The 25,547-nt window shown below is 45.3% G+C and overlaps 1 long non-coding RNA gene across 5 annotated transcripts in view; it reads right to left on the bottom strand.

Moving 5' to 3' along the window:
• LOC116588165 overlaps positions 1-25,547 on the bottom strand; it is a 67,837-nt gene that overhangs the window by 4,782 nt on the left and 37,508 nt on the right. For 3 of the 5 annotated variants that reach the window (XR_004284820.1, XR_004284819.1, XR_004284821.1), the window contains 4 exons: positions 23,796-23,891; positions 1,964-2,163; positions 1,613-1,766; positions 755-1,065 (listed from right to left, as the gene is read on the bottom strand). This is a non-coding gene — a long non-coding RNA (uncharacterized LOC116588165). The remainder of the gene's footprint in view (positions 1-754; positions 1,066-1,612; positions 1,767-1,963; positions 2,164-23,795; positions 23,892-25,547) is intronic. The other 2 variants (XR_004284818.1, XR_004284822.1) reach the window with 1 other exon arrangement.

Raw genomic sequence — 25,547 nt, 5'->3', positions numbered from 1 at the left:
TGGTGCTCAGTATTCTATTGTATGAAGATACTACAATTTCTTTATCCATTTTTCTGTTGATGGACACTTGGCTTGTTTCCAGTTCCTGGCTATTACGAATAAAGTTGCCAAGAACACTCTTGTACAAATTTTTGGGAAGACTAATTTTTTCTTGAATATCTACCTAGAAACGCAACTGCTGGGTCAAAGAGTAGGTATGTATTTAACTTTATGAGACACTGTCGAACAGATTTCCCAAGCAATTGTAGCATTCTACACACCCACCAACAAAATGTGTTAGAGTTGGAGTTGCTCCATATCCTTGCAAACACTGGGTTTGGTCCATCTTTTTAATTTTAGCTATTCAGGCAATATGTTTGCCTGAAAGAGCTGGATTCCTGAGCGGGTGGTCCTGGGCAGGAGAAGGGAGACCTCACATTAATGACAGCTGTTGGAGAGAAGTTCTGATGAGTTTTGTTTGAATTCTTGTTTTGATAATGAGAAACTGGAAGGACTAGCAATCTAGAAGAATATTTTCTATCAGTACCCACTAAAAGAAAGCCAGTCCTGTGGTCTGTAGGCTGTCACCAATGGAGAAAAGAGCTAGTTTAAGCCAATGCTAGAACACTCCAGACAGGATAGACTTAAAGACTGCAGACCCATGTGTGAGGTATGTCAAGAAGGGATCTTATACCAGGATTCTTGGTTGCAAGCAAACCAGTTTGAGCTAATGGAATCAAATGGGAATGTACTGAAAGATAGGGTATTCACTAACCCGAAGAGTCAAGGGCCAGGCCTAGACATGGGCAGGAACTGAGGAGAATCTAGAAGGTCAGGAACAGGCAATTCAGTCTGTTTAGCATGGCTCCCTGGCCTCCGTGTTGTTCCTGAGGTCCTTATGTCACTTGTTCAAGGCCCAAAGTTCCAGAAGAGTCTATCTGATTGGCTGAACTTAGACCAAATATCCACCCTCAGGGCTGGTCTCTGCAAGAGCTTCCATGGTGGGGAGCAGGCCCATGGGTTGATATCCCACTAAGACTGCATACACGAGGAGGAGGTCATTTCCTAAACGAAATCAGGTGTCATCTGGAAGGTGGAACAGAACCAATGTTAAGTAGCCAAAGAAATGCCGCATGTGCACTACAGTCCTGGCTTCAATAGCATTACACTCACACTATCATGTTAATAATAGAGGAGAGGAAAGAAAACTGGCCTGATCTTTTTGGGTAAGCCAGGTAAAAGTTTTTGGCAGGACTACAAAACCCAGCGGAGTTGTTAATCTGCTTTCAAATGACTTTGAATAAGAAAAGATCATGTGATTCAAAGTTCCCTAATTTGTCATTTTCAGCCAGTCAGAGTCACTCCCCTTGTAGTGTCACCAAACCTGACAGGGGTCCTGGGTGGGGTGAGGGGACTGTAGAAGCTCAGGAAAGAAGATCCCAGCAGAGGGATGGCACTCTTTTCTGGGTCCTCCATCCCTCGGCCTCTACAGGTTAGGGCCTCGGGCCTGAGCTTCTCACGGACTTAAGAAACTATGTGAGACTTGGGGGGGAAAGTCACAGGCTCCAAAATACCTAAAGAAAATTGCAAGTGTTACAATTTTATATGCTCAGTTAGCATTAGGCACATTTACCTTCTTTTTGGTGATGCTCAGCTCAGAGTTGCCTGGGACTTTGGCCCACTGTGCATTGCTCCAAACTACAGAACCACCAGCAAGAGAGAGAGTTAGGGGGAGCAGGAGCAGGGGGCCTGGCTTCTCCACAGGGTGGCCACATCTTGATTTTCATCTGAAATGAAGAATCAAGGTCAGCTCTAGAAAAAAAAAAAAAAAAGAAAGAAAGAAAGAAAGAAGAAGAAGACTAAAGCCCTCACCTCCAGTTCAGAACCTAGTTTCTGGATTCCTTCTTTACTTCTCCAATTGTTCAATGGAATTAATTCACTGTAGCTTTATATGTAGGAAAGACTGTAAAAACCTCCAAGTTACCTGGAATTGGGCCAGAGGTCCTCTTGAGCCTAGACTTTTGAAGCATGCCATTTCCTTCAGTGGAAAGGGGTTTCTGAAGACCCCAGTGCTGTCCAGTTGTGTCACAAACTCACTACATGACTTCAGGGAAGTCACACCCTTTATTCTTCTCTTTCTTTTCCTGGAACACAGCAAGTCCCATGATCATCTTAAGTAGATTCCTAAATAAAGAAAGGACCCATGTTTGCCTTGCCGACACATCTTCCGTCATGGGCCACAGAAGACTAAATGATACAATGAAAGCATCTCTGTTCCCCCAAACCAGGCTCAATCTCCAAATTAGGCAGCCTGTGATTAGTAGAATCTATTTCACTGTAATCAGGTAGGGTAGTTCTAGGAAAAAATTATACCGAATTTTACTAAATGTGCCTTCATTTGGTTAACCAGACCACTGGGACTGACATACTGTACCGATTACATAATGTGAGTACCTTCAACATCCTTCCATTTCAGTGAATTGGCTTTTTAGCCATCAGAGTAGAGCCCAATAGAATTTATTTTCTTTGTGGTAGTGTCAAACATGTCTAAATTAGTTAAACTACTTTAATATGAGGTTGCTTTAAGGATCAAAAATTCTCAACCACTCCTTCCAAGGAAACATCAACCCACAACATGTGGACTGAATCTCCATTTTCATTTACTTTGGTTCATTTTGGGTTCTTCCGAATGGCTTCATTTTTCTTCTTGCTAAACCAGCTTACATTTTGGACCTGACTAAACACTCTTATATTTGTGCTAATCTTTTGACCAAATACTTTCCTTCATTTTACACCCCACCACTAGGCATCATAATTGTGATCAATTACAAATTGCTGGGTGGTGAGCTCTTCATTCTGCCCATAGCAAGATAAATTACTTCCTTGCCTAAACAATCTCTCCTAGAATAATATTCTTGACCCCCTCCCATTCTCTGTCCTTCTCCGAGGAGGCCATGCTGCTGATACTCGTGAATGTAATTTGAGCTGTTTGAAAAATGTGCAAACACATTATTAGCAACGTGTTTAAACAGCACCTTTCCCTTAGGTGTTTATAATCCTTTAAAGTTATGATATAATTACTCCTTCCGGCATCACTTTAAAATATACACAACACAGCAAGAAAAATACTTGTCAAGAAATATGACGGTTATGAATAGATAAAAAGTAATCTCCCATGTCTCATACAACATTTTCATTTATTTATGGGATCTATGTATTCCTTGCCTCTTTCAAAAAGGACTTGAGGCTACTTAAAACTCGTATGTATACCATTACTCTAATAAAATAGGAGTAAAAGCAGGGAGGCAGGTAGGAAACCTATTCCAAAACATGACAAAAAACCAGAAAGGTAAATGTGACAGTTTTGATCTTACAGAAATATGAAAGTTCTACATTGCAAAGGTCAGATAAAGCGTTAATACCCACAATATGAACTATATACAAATGCCTAAAAATCAATAAAAGAGCAACCCTCAAGTGTGTATTTTGTGCAAAGAACATGATACTTAGACCCAGCATAACAAATATAAATAATAAAAAAATCTTATAAAAAATGCTTACATTCTAATTCCTACAGAAGGTGTTTCGAATTAAAACATAACAGTGTGTGCACAACTCAACAGCAAGAAAATAAAAAGATTTATAATGTACAGCATTATACAGCGATTTTAGTTGTTCTAAATTTTCTCCCAATGCAAACAGTGCCGAAATGAACAGCCTGGTACTTATTATACATTTTAGCAAAAACACAAATATTTCTAGAAGCCAGGTTCCTAGAAGCAGAATTGAGTTAAAATTAATATGCATTTAAAAATGATAAATAGTGCCAATTAACTCTTCTAAAATATTCTTCTATTTTATACTTAAACCCGAAGAATATGAGTGTGCCCATTTTCCTTAAACGTACAATTACCATATGACCCAGTAATTATACTCTTGGGCATTCATCCCAGAGGAATAGAAGCTTATATTTCTGCAAAAACTGTACATGAATGTTGATAACAACTTTATTCATCATAGCTAAAAATTAGAAACAATCCAAATGTCCTTCAATGGTTGAGGGGTTAAACACATCATGACATACCATGCCATTGAATAGTACTCAGCAATAAACAGTTGGTACACAAAACAACTTGGATGAATCCCCAGAGAGTTATGCTGAATGAAAGAGCCAACTCCAAAAGCTTGTAAACCATATGATTGCATAAATACATTTCTGGAATAACGGAAGTATAGAAATGGAATAAGGATGAGTGGTTGTCGAGAACTAGGGGTGAAGAAGGGGGCAGAAGGAAGTGGGTGTGGGTATAAAGGGCAACACAAGGGATCCTCAAGGTGATGAAACTGTTCTGGATCTTGACTGCGATGGTACATATGGGGACCTACACAGATGATACAATTGCTTAGAACCAACATACACACACACACACACAGATGCGCACACAGATGAGTTCAAGTTAAAGTGGGGACATCTGAATGAGCCTGATGGATTGTATCAATATTAATACCCTAGTTGGGATACTTACTGAACAACAATTTAGCAAGGTGTTACCAGTGGAGGAAACTAGGTCAAAAGTACATGAGATCTCTATTATTGCTTACAACTGTATGTGAATCTACCATTGTCTCCAAATAGGAAGCTTAATTTTAGGAGATATAAGGCGAATCTGTATGGTATAAGGTCTGTGATTCCTGTGGAGGGAGAAAAGCATGTCCTAAAATAGTAGGTACCGTATTCTGTTCACGATAAAGCCATATATCAGCTTGTGTGTGTATGTGAATAAATAGAAAATTTAATACCGGTTACCCCCAAGAAGAGGAAGGGAAAAGAATTAAGTTTTAGTCTATATGCTCCTGTATTGTTGCAGTGCTTTACAACCAACAGTTCTGTAATTTAAGTATTCGGGGTTTTAAAAAAAGATTTATTTATTGGGGTGCCTGGGTGGCTCAGTGGGTTAAACCTCTGCCTTCCGCTCAGGTCATGATCTCAGGGTCCTGGGATCGAGCCCTGCATCGGGCTCTCTGCTCGGTGGGGAGCCTGCTTATCCTTCTCTCTCTGCCTACTTGTGACCTCTCACTCCATCAAATAAATAAATAAAATATTTTAAAAAATTTTTTAAAAATAAAAGATTTATTTATTTGAGAGAGAAAGAGAACACTTGCGCTTGAGTGAGCGTGGTGGGGAGGGACCGAGGGACAGAATCTTCAAGCAGAGTCCCCGCGGAGCACAGAGCCTGACAGCGGGCTCGATCTCACAACCCGGGAGATCATGGCCTGAGCCAACACCAAGAGTTGGACACTTAACTGTGTGAGCCTCCCAGGTGCCCCCAAGTACTTCTTTTTTTTTTTAATTGTAAGAAGAGATTAAATTATACCGATAATGAGAGTTAACCAACTGTTCTATATATATATAAGCAGTCTCTCTTCAAACAAACTGGGAGCAAAGAAGTGTTCTGGGGAGAGGCAAGTTTCTGAGACCCAGCACAGCAAAGGCCCCTCTGAGAGGAGTAGAAAGGTTGTAGAAAGGGGAGTGACCCACAGTAGAAGAGGACCCTGAGGGGAGGGGGAGGGAGGGGGAGAGGATCCTGGGAAGAAATGCAAAGACTCAAAAGTAAGAGGGAAACTGGACTAGGGATGCTTTGGGGGGTTCCCAGTGGAAACAGGAATAAAATACTGCTTTGGGTTTGCTATTTGGGGTGATGTACTTATCATTTGTCGGGTAAGTGGCTCATACCAGAAGCTTCCCCTTGGTCCTTCCACCAACATGGGGATTCTACTAGCTACTGAGTGTATCTCCTGGAATTGTACATTCCAGGGTGGAGCATTATATTGGCCTGTGGTCTCACTGGACCCCTTGTCAGAGGAATTCATGTCAAGGCTTTATCATCTGATTCCCATAGCCCTTACTCAGCCCCATTTCTGGTGTAGGGATCAGCATAAACTCAGAAAGCTGGATGGTTTTCTTTTCCCGGTACCCAGTCACCCTAATAAATGTTCACTGGTCCCACTAGGCTAGGGGAAGGAGCAGGGTCCTTTCTAAAAGGGATCTGGGTCTGCCAACTGGCTTAGTTAAGGGAACTAGATAAGAGGTATGTATTCCCACTATGGGGATGCAACTTAGATCTTTGCCCAGCAAAACTAGACGTTTTCTCCCTATATATGTGAAGAACTGATTTAGTAAACTGCCCTTCCATCTCATTTCTGGTAATCTAGTGACCAATTTGCCATTGCCACAGATGCCTGCAAATGAAACAATCTATCTCTCCATCCCTATAGTTTATTACGGTAATCACATTTACCTTGTCTCTCATGGTTCCACTGAGACCAGGGTAACCAATTCCATGATGGCATCGGCACTGCCACCTTGGACCTTCAGAGAGACACCTCAGAGCTCTGCAAGGATTCTGATGCCTCCCTTACCAAGGATTTTTTTTTTTTAATTTCATTTATTTATTTGACAGACGGAGATCACAAGTAGGCAGAGAGGCAGGCAGAGAGAGACGGAGAAGCAGGCTCCCTGCTGAGCAGAGAGTCCAATGTGGGACTCCATCCCAGGACCCTGGGATCATGACCTGAGCCGAAAGCAGAGGCTCTAACCCACTGAGCCACCCAGGCGCCCCACCAAGGATTTGTTTTACTGCCTTGGTGAAATGCTTTTCACATCCTCACAGAGCATTTTGATTAGGCGACAGCTGAACCTGTTGGAGTAATTGATTCATTCCAACATTCCCATCTCCCTGAGCCTCTAGATTCCTTCCACTCTTACAGCCTTGCTTCTCAAAGCATAATTCGTAGACTAAACAACACCTTTGCATCACCTGCAACCAGTTTAGAATCTCATTCCTGTCCTAGACCTGCCAAATCACAACCTGCATCTTAACAAGGTCCCCAGGTGATTCATAAGCACATTAAATTTTGCTTTACAGCAGTGGTTCCCAAACTTTAATGTGCATCAAATTCATTTTCGAAAGCACAAATTCCCAGGGCTCAGCTCCAGTGTCCGATTCTATAAATCTGGGGTGAGATTCAAGAACTGCCATTTCTAACACATTCCCAGTTGACACTGATGGCTCCAGGTGACAGGGTGAACCATTCTGTATCAACCAGGGTTGTATGTTACACCAGAGAATTTACAGAATTTCAACCTATAACACTGTAGGCCCTCATAGACTTTAGATGACTCCACAATCTTTAAAATCACTACATTTGACAGAACAACTGAATGCCACAGCATCTAGATCTTCCAATGGCTTGTCCTTCACTTACTTTTCATTCCATGCTATGACCATTGATGATCTGAATGATTGAGATACTACTGCATGCATAGACTATCAGTGTCTATTTCCATCTTTTTTTTTTTTAAAGATTTTATTTATTTATTTGACAGAGAGAAAGATCACAAATAGGCAGAGAGACAGACAGAGAGAGAGATGAGGAGAAGCAGGCTCCCTGCGGAGCAGAGAGCCCAATGCGGGACTCGATCCCAGGACCCTGGGATCATGACCTGAGCCGAAGGCAGAGGCTTAACCCACTGAGCCACCCAGGCGCCCTATTTCCATCTTTTGAACCTCCCCATTCCCCACAAGTTTATCCCTTCAACTCCTCATACGTGATCAACCCAACCCCAGAATCCAATTATGAAGCTCTATTTCCTGGTCCAACTTTAGTATCAACTACTGCATCAGAGTACCAGGAAGAAATGGGTTATATGCTCAGATTAGGATAATTTAAAGTGGGAATTATTTACAGTGGTGTAGATGGGGTATCAGGAAATCACAAGAGAGAAGGCAAAACCCAGGAATTAGTAGCAGTTAAGTGTTAGTGCCCTAGACTTCAGGAAGAGGGTCATATGAAAAAGGTCCCAATAAGAGAAGCACTGGTCTTCAGTCAAGGAACTCAGACAACCTGTGACAACCTTACAGAGGGAGCTAATAGAATAAATACCTTGTCCTCACTCTATCCCGTTTCCAGTCTCTTACCAGGGATCCTCAGTAGTCATACCCAACTGGAAGCCACAGACAAACAAGGCAGAGGTTATAGTCAACGAAGTCAATGAAGAGTGGATCTGGAGAGGAAAATATAAGACCTCTAGCATGGTGGGAAGGGCTGTTGGTTTAGTTTTAAACAAATGTGCTTGTGGCATCTAAGCAGAAGTATTAAGCAGGTAGTTGAGTGGCTCTGGAGATTGGAGAAAAGTCTGAGAGCTGTACAAATTTGAGAGCTCTCAGCATAGAGGCGAGGCCATGAAAGGTGGTAAGATGACCTAGGCAGAGTGTAGAGTGAGAAAAGAAGAGAATCTGAGGTTGAACCTAAGTAGTTCCAACATTTAAAAGTCAAGTGGAAGGGGCACCTGGGTGGCTCAGTGGGTTAAAGCCTCTGCCTTCGGCTCGGGTCGTGACCCCAGGGTCCTGGGATTAAGCCCCACATCGGGATCTCTGCTCGGCGGGGAGCCTGCTTCCTCCTCTCTCTCTGCCTGCTTCTCTGCCTACTCGTGATCTCTGTCAAATAAATAAATAAAATCTTAAAAAAAAAAAAAAGTTAAGTGGAAGAGGAAAATATGGCAGAGGGACAGAGAAATATAGGCAGAGAGGTGGGAGAAAAAACAAGAAGAGTGTAGGGGCCTACATACCAAGGAAACTTGCTAATTTTCCCTAAAAGAAGGAAGGGTCAGATTTGTTAAAGTCTACTGAAAGGTCACATAATATGAAAACTAAGGAGTGTCCATGAGATTTAGAGGCATGAAGGTCACTAGATACTTTGATAAAAATGGTTTTAATAAAGAAGTAGGGGAGGAAGCCCTTGCAGGAGGCTAATGAGTAAGCAGGTGTTGAATTGGGGCCAATGATGACTATGCAGCACTCGCAGTTTGGGTGAGAATGGGAAGAGAGGGAAAGAGTAGGGCCACAAAGAAAATGTGGGGTCCAGAAATGGGATATTTTTTAAAAATAGGAGTGACTAAGACATGTTTAGATGTTGATGAACAGAATATATGAGAGGGGAGCAAACCAAAGACAGAAAGGAAGGATAATTGGTATCATACCTTTTCTGAGAAAGTTGAAATCTGCAGCATGGGGAAGAGAGGTGAGCTTTCTAGGAGAAGGGACATTACTTCCATCTTATCAGAAGGAAAGAACAAAGGATGGACACAGGCACAGGTGGCCGGAAGTGAGGTAATTCCCAACCTGAGGGCTTCTATTTCCTCTGGGAAATGGAGTGAGGGATGAATGGGGACTTAAGGCTTTGAGAAGAAAGTTTGAAATAGTTATTTCAGAGAATGAAGGGAGGGTGGACAATGGGGTTCCCGGGGGGTGGGGGATTGTTGAGAGTCAACAGAGGTAATGACTGAGAAGACCCTGCTAGGCTGGGGTGGTATTCCCCAACTGTGCGTTGCTGCCTAGGAGGAGATGCGAGGAAGTTGTATTGTTGAGTTTTTCCAGGACTGATTTCTTTTCCAGGTGAGTATGAGGAAAAGACGAAATAGGCCAGAAGGTTTAGGATACTGGCAAGACAGTGACTGACAGAGTGGACCATGGACTCTAACACGGCTGCAAGGGAAACAAAGAGTAGACTGGTGGATAATGAAAAGGAGAGGGGCCGGCGGCCTAAGGGCCTCAGTAAACTGAGGTGTGGAGCAGGTGAATAAATAGGCTAGAATACAGTGTGAGGGAGTTGTAGTCACGGTGGAAGATTTGAGAGATGAGAAGGTTTAGGAGAAGTAGGTAGTGGAGAAGGTTCAGGAATTGAGAAGCCAAAGTATTTACTAGGTCATTGGTGGATAATAGTAATGTCTCCTAGGAGGATGGCAGGGCTAGGGTGTGACTGAATATCGTGAGCCAGGAGGTATAGTCCTTGGGGAATGAGAGGGAGTGTCTGGGAGGCCAGTGGATGAAAACAACACCAGAACTTCAGAGGAGCGGCCATTTTATAGTAATGTTTGGATGTGGTGCCCAGGAATGAGTCTATACACACCCCTCCTCCTGGGTGTGTAGAGTGCAGAATACTTAAAAGAGTTACAAAGAAGCCACACTCTATGGGTAAAGATGGGTCTCAGTTCAGGCAAGGAGATGGAGGTTCTCCATGGGGCTGAGGCACCAAGAGCCCTGATGAGAGCAGAGGCAGCGGATTGGAAGAGGGATGAAGAGACAAGGCTTCAACTTGATCATGTCTGGGTCACAGCTTGTGAAAAAGCTGTCAATAGAAAGATTTCATTCTTATTTATTTAATTATTCATTATTTATTGAGAAAGAGTGAGCAGGGGTGAGGAGAAGCAGAGGGAGAAGGAGAGAGAGAAGATCTCAAGCAGGCTCAATGCTCAACGCAGAGCCCGACACAGGGCTCGGTCTCAGGACCCTGAGATCATGACCTGAGCTGACATCAAGACTCAGATACTTGGCCAACTGAGCCACCCAGGTGCCCCTGTCATTAGAAAGATTTCAAAATCAGTCTCTGTGTTCAGAAAGCATTATTTCTGCTTCTCAAAGACATGCACACATGCCAACTCTAATTGTCCTTCATTTTCAGCGGTGACCCTGTGTGTGTGTGTGGTCCGGCTCTGAAGAACAATGCCTAACCAGCAGTATTTTCTCCGTGCTCAGGACTGTCCTTGGGCTTCTTTGGTTCCAGCTGCTGTTTGCTTAGTCTGGCATGATTTTTTTTCCTTTGTGCCCTTATTTCCTGATTTGCCAAACCCTATGGTTTCAAAAGAATCTTCCCACCAAGGATGACTTTAGGCCTCTGTTCTCTGGATGGTTTTCTATGTCAGCCTCTCACCACATCTTTCGATCCGGGCCTTGAGCTTGTCCTCTAGTGATTTCTCTGGGCTGTTCTTTGCTGGCTTCACTTCTTGAATATCCACCCTCTGCCTTTACCCATTCCCAGGGGAATGGATGGGGTTATTGGGCAGCCGTGTGTCTCTAAGATCACCAGGTGGGTGACAGCAATATCTATTATTAAGACAGGAGAGGACGTGGAACTAAACATTCCCAATTTTTAGTAATCCCTTGGATGGTTAAGCAAATTCTTCAGGTATCGTTAAGTAAAACAAAAGCCAGTATGTAAACAGTAGAACCGTGTTTGCCAGTTTTCCCTTTCACCTTCCCAGTCTTGTCCCTTTCATCGTGATTTTCCTACTAATTCATAGAATGAAAGGTGTGACCTCATCTTGACAAACATCACAAGTGTGTGTTATTGTTTTTCTCAGTCTCTGTGACTTACAGTCATGCACCATAGTGGACAGGCCAGCTTAGAAGGGAAATCCCGTCACATGTGAAAAACACACTTAGCATACTCCTTTCTCTACACAACAGGATGACTGAGAATAATCATATAAGAGCATATTGCCATTTGGATAGCTTCAATCAAAACTCTTCACATGATTTTCAGTTCAGTGTTCTCTCTTCCATTTTGTTTTGTTATTACTGTTTTGAATTTTGTTGTTGCTGTTGTGTGAGCCCTCCATATTTTCCAGGTGGTGCTGTGTACAGATTGGCTCTATTATTGTCACTATGGTTATTCCCATCTCTCACCTAAAATGCCTATAAACAGTCTCCAACAGCATGGCCCTTGCTGCCTATCGGCTTCCATGTCGAGGCACTGGAGAAATGTCTGCCCCTAGAGAAAGTCCCATGGTGCAGCCCATCAGACAGAGTTTCAATCAGTTAGCTCATCAGCCTGCTCTTTAGTAACACAAACAAAAATATAATTTACTGTTGCTATGGGCAATTTACTTCTAAATTCTTGAGATTTGTAACTCCAGAACCTCCCTGATATCAGAGGCACCTCTTCAGAGCCTGACTAGAAACTCAGCCTTAAAGGTACCCTCCACATAACTGTTCTAAAAATCTTACTGCAGGAGTTGAAGATACATTTTTCCTTAAAGCTACAACTGAAGATGGCCGAGTTAGACTTAAGCAAGAGACTTAAATTTTATGCTTGAGGGAAGAGTTTTCTTGCTTTTGCTTTCTCCCTCTGGATATGAACACCTCTATACACATAGCCTTATGCCGGAGCAGCCTTCTTGAAACCCAAAGGGAACCAACCTTAAGATGAAACCTGTGTGGCAAAGAGCAGAACAAGGAAGGAGAGAACACGCATCCTGGTTGACATCCTTGAGCTGCTGATCTCACCAGCTCTGGAGTCCACCCCACCCCCAGGATCTTGTGAGAAAACAAATGTCCTTATATTTAACTCACATTGGTAAGCCAATGTGGGCTTGTGGGAAGTCTCCACATAAGTTTGAAAGCTCTCCCTCTGAGGCTCCCTCCTTTCTGGGATTCCCTCCTTCCCAATTTCAAACTGCTGCAGAAGCCCCAAACCCCTAATTTCTGAGTCTTCTGCTCAGTAGGATCGCTACCTTCTTCTGGAGCTTTGTCTCCAAGCACGATGGGAAGGGCTTCGTGCCGTCAGAGGAAACACCTCCTCAGTACAGATCTTACCCAGTGTGATTCCCTTTGTTCAAGGGTCCTATCTTCTCCAGAGATGGTTTTGGCTACAGAACCAAACCATTTTGTTTGCTCTCCTGGGCCTTAAAATATTTTGTTATTATATTTGTTTAGGGTCCAGAATTTATCATAGTCTTTGGCAGAACGCTTAGTCAGAGATGCTTTACTCTGCCATTGTCAGAAGTTGGAACTGACCGGAAAGGCCAAAACTGGACATTAAAATCCTGAGTTTGGTGGGAAAGCTGGGCTATCCTTTCCTTGTGCCACACTCTCCCGTGTCTCTTCACATTGGAAAGGGATTAATTTTGATGAACCAAGGCTGAAAACTGAAAATTCTCCTGAAGGAACCATACTTCAAAGCATTATCAGTCATTCGTAATTTAGAATGGACAATCCTTTTTGGAGAGCAGGTTTTGATACGGGTTAGTGAGAAAGAATAAGAAGTTCCTGGTCACATCTGTCTCCGGATGGCAAGGGACAGAAAACTTGCCACAGTTTTGACCTAAACAAAAGCATTTATAGACACATATAAGTTAAAACTCCACAGCAGGGCTAGTTCCAGACAGAGCTGGATCTAGGACTCGTAGAGGATCAACGGAACGTGGGTTGTCTGCTTTTTTTTTTTGTTTTTCTTTTGGTTTTGGTTTCTGTTGCCAGCTTTCAGACCTGCCTCCTGCATGGTCAGGATTAATCCCAGCTTCCTGGGACTGCGGGAGCACTCCTCACAGTCCTGCCTCCTCTCAGGTGTATGGTACAGAGGAGAAAGGGAGAGCCTCGTTCCCAGTAGTAGCCACAAAAATCCCGCTCGCTCTCCCAGGTTCTGCCTGGGTCCCTGGGCCACGGTGCCTATCTCTGGAACAATTGCACGGCCACGAAATAGGATGAAATGATTGGCCTAAGGGTGGCTCACCTGCTCCACGCCACAGTCAGAAGGGTGTCAGTTCCACCGGCCCCTCACATACTGAGAGTGGGAGAGGGAGAGGGGTAGCCCCCCCATAAATATTGGGGAGTAAGGGGGGGTGAGACAGTCTGCCTGATAAATATCTGGCTTCTTATTCACTGTAAGGGCAGACACATGCTGGTGCAGAAACAACAGACTCGGGGAACCTGGGTGGCTCAGTAGGTTAAGCCTCTGCCTTCGGCTCAAGTCATGATCTCAGGGTCCTGAGATTGAGCACCACATCGGGCTCTCTGCTCAGCAGGGAGTCTGCTTGCCCCCTCTCTCTGCCTGCTTCTCTGCCTACTTGTGATCTCTGTCTGTCAAATAAATAAATAAAATCTTAAAAAAAAAAAAAAGAAACAACAGACACCCCCACCAAGATGGTTATTGGAAGACACTGGAACGAGGGTAGGGGTCAGGCGTTTAGAAGGTTATATGCTAGAGAGGTAGGGAGCCGGAAAGAGAAAAGCTGCCTCTTTTCCCTCTTAGCCCATAGGCTCAGGACTGCTGGAAGCAGGTGCTGTGCTGTATCATTGCTTCATGGCTGGCGTGCTTGGGGACCTGCCATGCGTGAAGTCCATGAAATTCAGATGCCACAGCAGTATCTTAAAAAGGTATCAGGTGGAGAGTGGCTTTCAATGCGGAATCCAGGCCTCCAATTAGAGACTTGTTCCACTTGCTAAATTTGGTGTGGGTTAAATGCCCACTGATCTCTTGTCCCTATAGCATTTCATCACTGTGATGAGTGCTCTGGGAGCAAATCCTCCTGTCCCCACCGTTTCTAATGGTAGGCAATCTCTAGACCCTTAGAATTCTTTCTCCAGATAAATTGCCAGGCCTGCCTTTCAATCTCTTCCACTAGTGAGGGCACAATCCAAGGAAAAAAGAAGACGAACAATCCCAAGCACAGCGATGATCCAAATGTTCACTGGGCTTGGACAGCGCCTGACCAGCCTCCCTCATGGCTCCAACCATCCAGCAGCCTTTGTTATGGGGGCGGGGGGGGGGCACACGATACTCCCTTTTGTCTTCCCATCTGTCTCCCCTTCCAGAAAACTTGGGGTATCCCAGGCACCACTGAAAAATACCTTGGGATCTCTCAATCCATTCAGTCCTCATTGGCTGCTCCTAAGCATCTCCTGCCTGGTCATTCCAAGCTCATGAAAGACTTCCTCCAGTAATTAAGAGCACTCTCCCTGATTTTCAAAAATGTGTGCACTTTTTAGTACCGAACACTTTTCTACCATAAGCATACCTCATTTTTACCGCACACACAAAAAATTAAAATAAATGTGGATATTCAAAGTTTAAAGATTCCCAGCAAGCTGTCCTCCCTTAGAATTTCCAGTGACCGACTTGGAAGTCGCTGTTCACAGACTTTCGGGCTTTTTCTGTCACTAAAGTTATATATAATAATAAAAAGAAAACATACTTATGACTAATTTTAAAATGCAACATGGCAGACGTGTCTGGAAAGAAGAATTCCCATCAGCCCTTTTCATACCCACGTTCCTCTGTGAGGAATTCCTAGCCTTTTCAGGTAATCAGAGCACCCCTTCCTCCTTCATGAAATAACTCAGCTCATTTCCCTCAGTTTCACCTTCCTGGTGAACTGGTCTTTTGAAGGGTAGAGACATTCTGGTAGATTCTTCCTCCTTCCTGCTCTCCCACCCCCGGTTTCTGCACTTTGTCTGCGTCGCACTGCATTGAGGACACCTGTCGCTGACCTCATTCTCAGCTTTGTTTGTTTCCCTGATAAGATTACTGACCAGGTGCTATAATCTTCGGTTTGCTGAGCAACTGCCTCGGTGCCGTTCCTGTGACCTACACTCTGGACGGAGCCGACTTCATTATTCAGGACAGGCTGCAGGTTCAGTTACCAGCAGTGGCCACCTCTGGGGCCAGACAGAAACTCGTTCAGCCAGTTCCCTTCTCTTGCTGAGCAGTTCCAAGACAGGACACACACAGATTGACAAAAACACTGAAAGTGTCTGTGTTCCGGGGAATGAGTCCCACCAGAACAAGCCCGGTCTGTTGCCGGACTCCTATTCTCATTTCCTCTTCCCCCACACTCCGCCTTCCATCCCGCCCCCACCTCCCTTTGCTGCAAAGCTCTTGGACCATCAAGTTTGAATGCAGCATTGAGATGGTGATTAAAACAGTGTGTTATTTTCCGAATGTCAAGCAACCTATGACAATAAAGCAGGCGTAAGGTATCAGGAAAACAGACGCGTGCTGCTTCTGCACTGGGTACAAACGCACAAATGGCTGAACTTTGAAGAGCCTCCACGTTCCCAAGAAGTCTTGGAGCATTAAAATTGATGACGGTGATTCAGTTGCCTTTCGGAGCAGCAAAAAGCGTATAACCGAATCCTCCTGGGCTTAGCCATTTTCAGCCCAGGCATATTAACTTGGCTTAGCTGTGCGTCTGCTTTTGTGTACACACGCACAGTATTTAACCACCAGTGCAGCGGGCCCCAAATTAAAACCATATTTCGTTAGCACCGCATGTTCCAGGCTTGACAGTATTTATCAAAGGGGAAGCTGCTGGATTTATTGAAAGAAATGAACTTCACCAGGGTCTGGCAGGCCCAACCCTGAGAGGGAGTTCTGATTTTTTTTCCCCCCTGCCCACAGAGCAGTGTTGCCACTGTTGGCTCCAGGCTGTTTTCCTTGCTTTGGTCAGTGCTCGCTCCTGTGACCCGTCCAGTGCCTCCCTTCCAGCCACCTGGGGGCCTCATGAGATGTCATCAGCTCCACATCCATTTATCTTTTGAGGCCCTGTTTGTGTTCCCTTCCCTTGTGCAGTCTGTTTTTCCTCTCCTGCTCTCTAGCCTTGCTCTGAGCATCACCTGGGAAATGTAGCATCCCAGATCCCACCCCTGACACCCAGAATCTGCATTTTAGCACAGATCCCCAGGGGATCTCAGTGCACCCTGAAGTTTGAGAAGCACTGCTCTACCCCCAGTAACTTTTCTACCAGTGGCTCTCACTGGAGGTCAGGTTAGGCGTTTTGGAAATGCCTATAGGATTGGGCGGGGGGATTGTCCCAATGGTGGATGCTGGACGGGAGAACTACTGACAACTGGGCTGGGTGGGTCCTGGACAGCCTGCAGGGGAGAGGACAGCCCCGTAGAAGGAAGACTTGGTTCTTATGTTACATGGCTTTCTCAGGGGCTGCGAGGCAGCCAGGGAAGTAAGAAGCCTATTTGTCACAATCTGAGTCTAGATCCTAATTCTTCTTTACACAAAGACACCAAGTATTGCTTGCACAGTTTTAATATACACTGAGTTGTGTAGGAATTCAACTTCTGTGAAAATTCAGGGAAGACTGCCTTTGTTTTGTTAAGAACTTCACCTCTGTTCAAAGCTCTGGAAACACACATGATCCAGGGCAATGCTGCTCACAGAATTTCAGTCTCCAGGGCAGTATCTCCACATCAGTCTGCATTTGTAGCTATCTCAACAGTGGCGATTTTCCATCTGACTACTTCATTACATTTTTCGGTGTAAATGTGCCTGAGCATTTATATATTAAAATACATATGATTTTATTACCATTAGCATTTTTTTTCTTTCTTTTTTATATCAGAGTTGAGGAATTCATTATACAGTTGCTGAGTCATTTATATTATTCATGGCTTCTATTTCAGGAAAATAAAGGAACCATATAAAACTATTTGTTACAAGAAGAGAATGTTGGGTCTGATCGGGCTGGGAACCTTGGCTGTACCTTCTTCAATTCTTCAACTGGCTCTTAGTACATACTGTCTTGAAATCTCGGCTATATTTTTAGACCATGCACAGGCTCCCCTACTAGATTACAAATATCCTTAGTGTAGGACTCTGTTTTATGATCTTGGTCTTCTAATCACACCCCTTAATACATCTCCTGAGCACCAGGTCATCAGTCACATGGCCTTTGGAGGACGGCCATTCCCGGCATTCCCTTCTTTATATATTACCGCCTTCCTACTGGGTGCAGAGCACTGGCAACCTGGAGCATGGTCATTAAGAAAGGGTTTGGGGGCACTTGGCTGGCTCAGGGAGTGGAGCGTGAGACTCTTGATCTCAGGCTTGTAAGTTCAAGCCCCCCCCACCCACATTAGGTGTAGCGATTATTTACAAATAAAATCTGGGGCACGTGGATGGCTCAACCAGGTAAGTGTTGGACTCTTGGTTTCAGCTAAGGTCGTGATCTCACAGGTGGTGAGATCAAGCCCCATGTCAGGCTCTGTACTCAGCAGGGAGTCTGCTTGTAGATTCTCTCCCCCTGCCCTTCCCCCATTCTCGTGCTCTTTCTCACCCTCTAAAATAAATAAATAAATCTTTTAAAAAATAAAATAAAATATGAAAGAAAGTGAAAGGAGGGAAGGAAGGAAGGAACAGAGGGAGGGAAGAAGAAAGGAGCGAGGATGGGGGAGGGGAGGATGGGGGAGGGGAGGATGGGGGAGGGGAGGAAGGAAGATGCATGAGATGACGGGGATTTTCATGGAAGGAGGTTTTCTTAGGAAAGAGTTGGGTTTGGGGGCGGGGGGATAGAGCAGTCAGTGAAAAAGATACTTCAGAAAGGGAAGCCAGGGCTGAAATGAACCTGATCTTCTTCATAACTTTGTCAGAAAGAGGCTGCCACCATTAACAAAAAAAAATCCCACCAAAGTGTCTAAATAGACAACCCCCTGTTCCTTGGACTGCTCCGTTCCTAGGGCCCGATGAGAGGCCCTCGGTTGTCTCTAGCCCAACAGTCCTGCAAACAGCGCCCTAACATACTCCCAAGAGAGCGTAGGCATAGGACTTAGGAGGACCTGTGTTGTGATGAAAAATGCTGGTGGGGCAAAGGGAGGGAGGGAGGGCCAGCCAGAGAACTGGTGAGCACACTAGAAAAAGAGGAAGGTGGGATGTGGCCCAGAAGAAAAGGGACCCCATGACATTAGACTCCTCTCCGCCATTGGACAGCAGCTCGGTCTCAACCAATAGACAACTCAGCTTCTCCTTAATCTCCTGTCACTCACCTGAAGGTCGCAACAGCCAGTTTGAGACACATAAACAAGGCTGTAGAAATTTATCTTTCTGCCAGCAATGAAGACACTCCTTCTCCCCCCTGGAAGCCTCAGAACACACTCAAGGAAAGCTGGGTGACCTTTTTGTCTGGCTACTGTGTGGACCGTATTTGCCTCTGGGCTTAGTGGCTGAGTTGGTAAGATCTGGAACAAACTCTAAGAGCCAGGGACAAACTGGGCACCAGACAGAACATCAAAGCTGAGAAGAGAATGCTCCAGCAACTTCCCTCTCAAGGTGTTCTCGTGTACCTCTTAATCCCTTTTCCTGGAAAAGGAGGGAGCTGAAGAGAGGCACAGAGGTCACACTGGAAAGGAGTTCCAGAATCAAATTATATCTATACATCTATAAACCACATGATTCGCTGAGTACCAGCTGACGTGCAAACACAAAAAGCAAAGCTCAATTAAACTAATGTGAGGGGGAAGGAAATTGTTCACTGAAGCCTGAGGAGTCCTGCCTGGCTGAGCAGGGCAGTCCAGGCCTGTCACGAAGAGGTAGGCAGAAGGCTCCTCTCCTAGTGACCCAGGGCACATGGATACGGCTCCCTTCCTTGGGCCCCTCCAGGACACAGCCGCCCGTCATGCCTTCAGAATGAACTCCATTCACGCTGAAGGAGAGCAGGGGGATGTTACTCTTGCTTAGAAGTCACCTTAACCAAGGACAGCAAGGTAATCTAAGCGTTCAGGTGCTAGAAAAGACTTTAGATCATCTCTTTCACACTCATCGTCTTCTAGGTAGGGAAATGGAGGCCTAGGAAGGAAAAGAGATTCGGGCAATGTCTGGTACATTCTCCACAGAGTTGAGTCTAAGACACAGCTGACTCCTAGGCCCACCTTTCTCCCTTCCCCCGTCACCTCCCCAGAGAACATGGTGGCTTTCCAGCTTGTTGCAGTTTTCTGACGGCCCTTGAATTATCAGAGCTCACATTCACCTACCCTGATTTTCAGCGGCCCTTATTGGGGCTGGATGAGGTTGCCATCCATGCTGCTCCGTGAGGCTCAGACACCAGTGGGAAGGAAGTCCTTGTCCGAGGTCCGTTGTGGACTAGGAGAGATCCAATAGATCCCTTAGATCCATTGCTCCCTAAGGGATCCCTGAAATTCCTTAGATCCAATAACCTATACCACTCCCTGAGAACTCCATTTTCAAGTTTGTGGGGGAGGAATGGAAACTCTTGGTGGACCCAACTAGTCATTCAGCAGAAGCTAAATCCAGCATGGGTGTGAGCAGTTGCGAACAGAACTCTTGGGCCAAGGTTGACTCTGCGTCCAGAAGTTATGATCCAGCCATAGGAAAGAGCAGTAATTTGAGCACCGGGTGATTAAAATAAAAACTTAAAAAAAAAAAAAAAAAGGAAAGAAAGAAAAAAGGAGAAAGAAAATAGTAACCTGCCAGGGTTGTACACAGGTGAAGGCTGTGTACACCCAGAAATACCCAGAAAAGAGGAGCTGCTGTCTTGGGCCCTATGCTGTCCTTAAGGTGTACCTATTCAGCCCTCCTTGGGGGTACCCTTTCTCCCATAGAGTAATGAGTCACGGGGATTAGGATATGTGTCCACTTAAAGCCCTTACCTCACCTTCCAGACCTTTCTTTGATACCCAGGCTCCCAGAATTCCCTGCCCAAGGGTCCTGAGCCCATCTCCAGATCCTGCACAAGCATCTTCTTGGGTAGTGAGGATGGAATGTTCCACAGCTGTGCTCACCCCTAGGCCCACGGGGACAGCTCCTCATAGAGAATTGAACTTACGGGCTGGATTGTCTTTATGTGTGAGAAAGAGCTGGGGGTGGGCAGAGAAAGGGAACTCCAGGGAGCAGATAGAACTCTGAGGGGTCCAAGAATTCTGTTTTTTAGCTGGATTTACAGCTTTTAAATATTTAGATACATGGTGTGCAAGTCTCAATTTGCACTCTCACCCCAGCCTCAAATGTTGGAGGCTTTCTGAAGCAACACAGAAACTGGGTTCCTATGATTAGATGGTGGGGAGAGAGGGGGGCGTGGTTTTATCCATTGAGACATCACACATGTAGGATCTAACCCTCAGCCCTACACTGACGGCATAATTATCAGGCTGGCTGATTTTTATTCTTTATTCATATAAGACAGTTTGTCCTATTACATTACTCCTAACCAAACACATACCAAGAAATCTGCAGGTTCTACCAAATCAAGAATTGTTTCCAATACTTTTTGCAAATAAAGCAATCAAATTGTTGAGACTAAAAGGAGTTTATTTGTTTCACCCATGAAATAAACCACCCTGAAGAGAGAAAATTAGGATTAACTTCTTCACACACACATTACACTACTCATGCTAAAGTACTAAAAACTAAATAGCCACAAATACAGCATACCAGCCAGACTCCCAGGGTTCCCGAATGTTCCTTAACTGGGTACACCTAGGATGGTACTATGAGCAGCAGCCCCTGGGTTGAGGAAAAATCCCAGAGTTCTGGAGTGTCTGGGTGGCACCACTGGTTAAGTGTTCCACTCTTGATCTCAGTTCAGGTCTTAATCTCAAGGTCATTAGTTCAAGCCCCATGTTGGGCTCCCTGCTTGCCATGGAGCCTACTTAGAAAAAATAATCCCAGGGTTCTATCCAAAATCCTCTAGGAAATCAATTAGAATTCCAGGTAAATTCACTGGGAAAAAAATCTTTATCATGTAACAATACATAATAGTAGGTACAGATCTTAGTCTATAGATCGTACATTTTTCTTTATTTTTCTATAACACATTCAATTTCTATTTCAGCCTCCATTTCACCAGAGACGTCAAAACCTTATCTCAATCAGTTCAGGGTTTTAGCTTTGTTCTAGTGCACTAAGTGGGGTGTGTGTGTGTGTGTGTGTGCATTTGAAGGCCTCTAGTCTTTTCTTTTATCTTTCTTTCCTTTTTTTTTTAAGGTATAATTGACATACGACATTATATTAGTTTCACATGTGCGATGTAATGATCATGTGCATTGTGAAACGATCACAATTAATCTAGTTAACCTCCGTCAACACACATAGTTACAGGATTATTTTCTTGTGATGAGAACTTTTTAAAAAGAATTTATTTATTTATTTATTTATTTATTTATTTATTTGAGAGCAAGAACGTGGGCAGGGAAGGGGTAGAGGGAGAGGCAGAGAATCTCCTTCAGACTCCACGCTGAGCCCAGAGCCCAACATGGGACTCCATCTCACAACCCTGAGATCATGACCTGAGCCGAAATCAAGAGTCAGATGCTTACGCGACTGAGCCACCCAGACATCCCATGATAAGAACTTTGAAGATCCATCCTTTCAGCAACTTTCAAATATGCAATGCAGTATGATTAACTACAGCTGTCAAACTGTACATTACATCCCCGTGACCTCTTTATTTTATAATTGGAGGTCTGGACCACCTTCCCCTATTCCAGCCACCACGCCCCATACACACACCTCTGGCAACCACCAATCTAGTCTCTGTATCTATGAAATTAGCCATTATGTTCGTTTTTAGTTCCACCTGTAAATGAGCTCATGTGGTATATGGCTTTTGTTGTCTGATGTTCACTTAGCATTCTATGAGGGCCTTCTGTCCTGTGTCCACATTGGCATCTGCTGAGGCACCATTGTCCATGCCCAGGGCAGCTGAGCTGGCTCTTGCTTCCACCCACGAAGCCCATTAAAAGCCAGCCACTCTTTTCTTTCCCTCTTGGCAGCATGGAAGTTGCTCTGTGGCTCCCAATCCATGCTGTGACCTGGAGAATTCTGGGTGGCTTTCTCTACAGCCCTGCCCGCTTAGGCATACCCCAAATCCACTTCTCTACCATCTTGCCACCTTCCTGGGACTCTACCCTAGAAGTAGGAAACAGGTCCCCCTTTCTCCCTTCTCACTGATTCCATCAATGGGTTCCATTGCCATGCACCTGGGACACAAAATCCCACCTGCAAGAATCCCTTAACGAGTACACGGTTGTACTTATCCTCTAAGCCACCTCCCCCACCAGAGAAACACGGGGTTTGGGGACAAGGACCTTCAAATAAAACACTGTGTATTCCCAAATCTCTGGTATATATCGGGGTCCTTTCTTGACTCTCAGGGCTTAGACTCAAGAAACTCAAAAGCCAGCACAATAGACCTTTATATCTCTGTTCTCTGTTGAGTGTCCTTCACTGAGGCCATGAGCACACACTAACCTGCTCAAAGCAGCAAGGAGAGGAAAGGTGAGTGAGAGGGTGAGGAAAGAGTATCAGGAAGAGAAAGTTCAAAATTAATGCCCGACCATAATAACAGCAGAGTTTGAAGTGTTTCCAAATTGCCTTTGACAGAATCCTCTTTCTAAAATACAAACAGGATGATCTGACTGTTCTTTTTCCAGCCTCCAGTGGCTCCTCATTGCCCACACAAGCAATACAAGAGCCTCTCCATCTGAAAAGTGAAGGGCCAGCACCATCGAATTATTTGTCTGCGAAATCTATCATTTGCTTGTACAGAGAAAGCAAATATTCGTGTGGAATTTCCAACCCCTGAAGCATCAAGGCCTGGGAAAAAAACTGAACAATTTTCCAAACATCTCCAAACCCTGATTCTTTCTTTTTTTTTTTTAAGATTTTATTTATTTATTTGACACAGGGTGAGAGATCACAAGTAGGCAGAGAGGCAGGCAGAGAGAGAGGGGGAAGCAGGCTCCCTGCTGAGCAGAGAGCCCAATGTGGAGCTTGATCCCAGGACCCTGAGATCATGACCTGAGCTGAAGGCAGAGGCTTAACCCACTGAGCCACCCAGGTGCCCTCCAAACCCTGATTCTGACCCTGACTTGAGCAGAACTTCTGACCTAGTTTTGGAAGATCTTTTTTCGTTTCTTAAATCAAATATCCTTATCCCGCTTGCACTATGGTTGCTCTGGGTCAACCCAACAAGGACACGAGCACCATGAAAAATACCATGAGAACAGTTTCAATGTCAGCCTGTTCTCCTCCTTTCTCCCTGCCAGACCCTGGGTTCTCTTCTCCAAACTGCAGCTGGAACTCCTCCTTCAAGAAGCCTTCCTCTGCAGCTCTGACCCTGTCCTAATCGTACCATGGCTTGTGTGAATAACACAGGTCCTGTCCATTACAGTTAAATGTGTTCATGTTGCTTTTTTCCTGTCTTCTTTCTTTTATCACCCTATGAACTCTCATGGAAAAAGCCTGTGGCCCACCCTCAATCTTGGCCACACCCTAACCACTTAGTGCAAGTCTGCACAGAGGAAACGTAATCATTTTTGCAGTTTGATTTCTGGGTCTCCACCACAGCTCCTGGGCAATCATTTATCAGCAAACAAATTAGTTATCAGAAAAACAGCCAAGGTTTCCAGACAGGATCATTTGTATTTCCACTGCTGGAAAAAAACAATACCCACCTCTTGACTTGCAAAGAGGAATTTCAATAGAGGCCTGCGGTCATGGCGTCACTGGTAGATTTTGTCTGAGAGTTTTGACACTTGTAACTTTTTGACCTGGAAAGATGAATCAACTTTTATTTCAGAATCATGTGTTCACCTAGGTTCCTTTAGCCTCAAGGTGTAAAAGCCAGACAAACGTGATCCCCAGCAACAATGACAACAACAAAAAGCATATAATATCTGGTTGATCACCCACAGACACCATTCCTGAAAGCCAAGTCCCACCCCATATCCTACAGCATCCAGGATGGGCTCAGAAGTGGCTCAGAGGCTGTGCCCACCTTACCATCCCAGCCATGGCCCCATCTGCTGCCAGAGCTGCTTCTCTCGATGTTTCTACTGATGCCCAGAGCCTGCTTCTTCCGCAGGAACTGCCCCACATCTGACCTGCAGATTTAGGCCTGAGAGGCAGCTAAGAATGGAGGAAGTGTCTCCCCACCGGCTTCCTTCTGTTGCTTACTCCTAGGTGTGCAACTTCACGAGGCAGCACACACTAGGGAGCTTTCTGAGGGACATTCTGTCACAGGGCCCCCACACCTGGAACTGTACTGCTTCAGGGGATCAGCTGTGCATCAGCTAGAGATAAAGCCAGCTCCATCTCCTGCTGGAGCATAGAAGGGGCCTGTGAGAGCCCCTTCTTCCCACGCCAGCCCAGGCAGGCCCTCCGGGCCAGGCATGCTAGGAAACCGTCGTTGGACATGGATAACCGGTGCTCAGACTGTACAGTTGCCAGTGGAGCAGATGGGCAGGAACAGGGCAGCCTGACCACTCTCCTGCCCTGGAAGAGGCAATCAAGAGGAAGGGGCCCTAGGAGAGGGTGCCACACCCCGGTGACAGGGCTGGGGGTGAGTGGGACCCCAGGAGAGTGCCAGACTTCAAGGGGACATACCAGGGCCACCTGAGTCGGCTCAGGTCATCATCCCAGGGTCCTGGGATCGAGCCCTGCACTGGGCTCCCTGCTCCATGGGAAGTCTGCTTCTTCCTCTCCCACTCCCCCTGCTGTGTTCTCTCTCTCTCTGTAAAATAAATAAATACCAACGTGGAGGCTGAACTCAGAGGAACCCTCCACAGGTTGCCCTGCCCTTTATCCCGCCTCGGGTACATCAGCCTCACGTCCTCTCTGCCACGCTACTGAGCTTCTCCTTTTCCTCCGTCCGTTCTTGCTCATAGAAAGATCTGTGTGTCTTTCATCGTAAGCACCAAATGGCATCCGTAACACTCCTCCATGTTACCTTCACTTTCTATTTTACTGTCAAAATTCTTTTCTCTGCCCTCATTGCCATTCCCCGCTGTCCCACCCACTCCCAACCTTTCCCCGAGGAAACCACAAGTCGCACATTGGAGCTGCCCTCACCCATCCCGTCTCCAAGTTTCCAGGGCCATGTGACCATCTGTGATCTCCTGCGGGGACATCGTCCAGTTCAAACACTTGACCCACAGTCTGCAACAGCGATGGCTTCCGGTCTCCCCATTCATCCCAGGCAAGGGCACACCTGGCTGGTTTCAGAGCCCCGAGATCCTCCCCTGTCATCCACAGTAAGAGAGGACCCGTCCCAGTAGAGGTAAAAGTTCCAGTGCACAGTCCACATCTCTCTCGGGTCAAGAGGGGGTGCCCAGTGGGGACCCATTACCTAGCAGGAGAAGAAACAAGGCTGAATGTGCCCAGAAATTACGAAGTCAAAGAAATAATACTAATGAGCAGGTGCTGAG

Source organism: Mustela erminea, chromosome 4 (assembly GCF_009829155.1).
Source record: "Mustela erminea isolate mMusErm1 chromosome 4, mMusErm1.Pri, whole genome shotgun sequence".
Taxonomy (NCBI): domain Eukaryota; kingdom Metazoa; phylum Chordata; class Mammalia; order Carnivora; family Mustelidae; genus Mustela; species Mustela erminea.
This window is presented reverse-complemented; position numbering and strand designations above follow the sequence as displayed.